General features: G+C 38.9%; 1 protein-coding gene across 2 annotated transcripts in view; it reads right to left on the bottom strand.

Moving 5' to 3' along the window:
- The window catches only part of LOC106873920 (unconventional myosin-X), a 545,087-nt gene that overhangs the window by 350,121 nt on the left and 192,324 nt on the right, over positions 1 to 2,642 (bottom strand). The gene's annotated exons all lie outside the window — the stretch shown is intronic.

Here is a 2,642-nt window from a genome sequence, read left to right as displayed (position 1 = left end):
ATATATATATATATATATAGTTCGTATTTGTATTTGGTTTTCAAGATTCTTGACGTGAATTCGCATTTGGAAATAAATACTATTGAACCTTGGGAGGGACATTATGCCAGTAATAATAAACACACGCACTGGTTTGGTCCTTTATTGTTATTGTTAGTTAATGGGTTAGTTACTCCGTTAACCAATTTATCGATCAGCCATTTTTTTTACCAGTTTTTCAAACTCATGTGTTAAACAATTTGGTCAAACAGTTAATCGTTCAAATGTTCAGTATTGTTAGTGTTGTCATTTCTTCTTTTGTCAAATAATTATTTCATCACATTATTGCAGTCCCTACAGTGACACATCTCTCTACTTCCATTTCTTTTCAACTTATGTTCCAGCGTTGGGATTTGTCCGAGATCTGTCCAAGATGAGTATGTGAGTGTATGTTTGCATGTGTGTGTGTGTGTGTGTGTTTAAATACTATGTCATTTTTCATATACATAAGATATCAATTTTAGTTTTCTCTTTGTTTTCTTCACAAATGCACACATTCATCCATATGACGTTTCTCTCAAAGACAGTTAAACCATCTTCTTTGTTTGATACGTGTTGAATATATTGATATCTATCTGTGTGTGAGCATGAGCATGCGTATGCATACTCATATCCATGTGTGTATAGGATGGCATGTGTGTACAAGCGTGCTTGTCTGTTTTTGTGTGTATGTGTGTGAGTGTGTCTGTGTCTCAGTGTGTCTTTATGTGTGTGTGTGCATTCATATGTGTGTGAGTTTTGTGTGCTTGCCTGTACATGTGTACTTCTGTATGCATGTTTCTGTGTGCGTGCATGTGTATGCATATATGTGTGTCCATGTTGGCGTAAGGGCATGTCTGTGTCCTTGTTTGTCTTTACATGTGCATGTGCATGTGTATGTGTCCCCCCGTTTGTGTGTGTGTGTGTGTGTCCATTCATGTGTGTGTATGTCCATGGGTCTTTGTAAGGCATGTGCATTGCTTGTTTTTGATTTTGTTGACTATACAGTATAGTTGGGTCGGCTGGGCACAGTCTGAGAAAAACAGCACCATGACACAATTTACCTACCACTACACCATGAAGACGCCTCAGATGTTTTGGTAAGGCATTAAATAGCTGTGGGCCCTTGAATCTCAAGCTATTGCAATACATGGTCCTCACTCTAGATGGGATATTTGGGACCTTTGGAATAGTGCAGTGACGTCCATTTCAAGGGCTAATATAGCTCTTGATACCAAAGTTTAGTGCCAGCCCCTCCAGGATCTTCCATACAAATATCACTGCATACCTCTCCCTTCTTCACTCTAAGGGATAGAGTTATAGCTTGTTCAGTCTCTCCCCATAATCTCCCTGGTGTAGCACCACTGAACTGCCTCAAGATCTGCTATTAATTTGATACTGTTGGATACACATATATCAAAATTGAAGGAGAGGAGCAGGTAAAATTCAGAAAGTTGTTTTTATACCTACCGCAGGCTGCTCTAAGCTTACTAACTTCTTGCACTTAGATCCTTAGATCACACACACACACACACACACACACACACACATTTCTATTTGTCCAACCAACACATAAAAGCAAAAAATCCAAAGTGTTCTGTGATACACAGTGACCCTTGCAAGTGACTGTTTATCTTTCTACCCATCAGTTCATGTATCCCAGATCAACTGTGTCTTTCATTCTTTCAGGGATCGATAGAAAGGTACCTACCCACTGTCTTGGATTGGCAGGACTTTGAGGTGAGGGTCATAGAAGTATATGTTGCAGCTTTATGCATTCTGCCAATGACACTGCCATGACACTGGTGCCAAACTGAATATCAGTCCAAATTGGTGGTCTATCCCTTTGGTTGCAATAGAGAAGTATGGGCCTTGACAACTCAATGAGAGACAAAAATATTCTCACCTGGAAGGCGCCTTTAGATACTTTTTACCTGACTCCATACATCTGAGGATGTAGGGACATTTAAGCAGCAACTAGAATATTTTAAGTATCACAGAACTGAGTTGCATGGGAATGCACACGCACATGCACACACATGTACACACACATGCATGCACACACACACACACACATACACAGCATATACACAACATATATACAACACACACAGTTCTAACATGCGATAACAGATCAACTCACTTGCCAGGTAAGTGCAACTTTGAAATATACATAAACAAATATACATATATGTATATCATAAACATGTATGTGTGTGTGTGTATAAATATGCATATGTATGTGTATGTGTGTGTTCGTGTGTGTGTGTGTGTGTGTGTGTATGTGTGTGTGCCTGTATTAGTCAGAGATGGACAAACCCCAATTGTGTTAGTTGCCAGCTGAAGACTTCATAATTCATGTTTTGTCATGGTTTTTATCTTTTCACTCCAATAAGTAACATGACTCACTTGGGTGTGTTGGGGGAGTGAATATGTGTACGTGCACGTGTGTGTGTGTGTGTGTGTGTGTGTGTGCGAGCATGTAAGTGTATGTGAAATAGCTGAATGCATAGTCTATTGATCTATCATTTCAATGAACTTGAGTACATTATTCACTGCTGGTGTGCAACCCTTTATACCAGAGTTCTCATTTGACTTAGCTATATTTATATATATATATATAT

The sequence above is a fragment of the Octopus bimaculoides genome, chromosome 11, assembly GCF_001194135.2.
Source record: "Octopus bimaculoides isolate UCB-OBI-ISO-001 chromosome 11, ASM119413v2, whole genome shotgun sequence".
In the NCBI taxonomy this organism is placed as follows: Eukaryota; Metazoa; Mollusca; class Cephalopoda; order Octopoda; family Octopodidae; genus Octopus; species Octopus bimaculoides.
The sequence above is the reverse complement of the archived record's forward strand: the minus strand, read 5'-3'. Positions and strand labels throughout refer to the sequence as shown.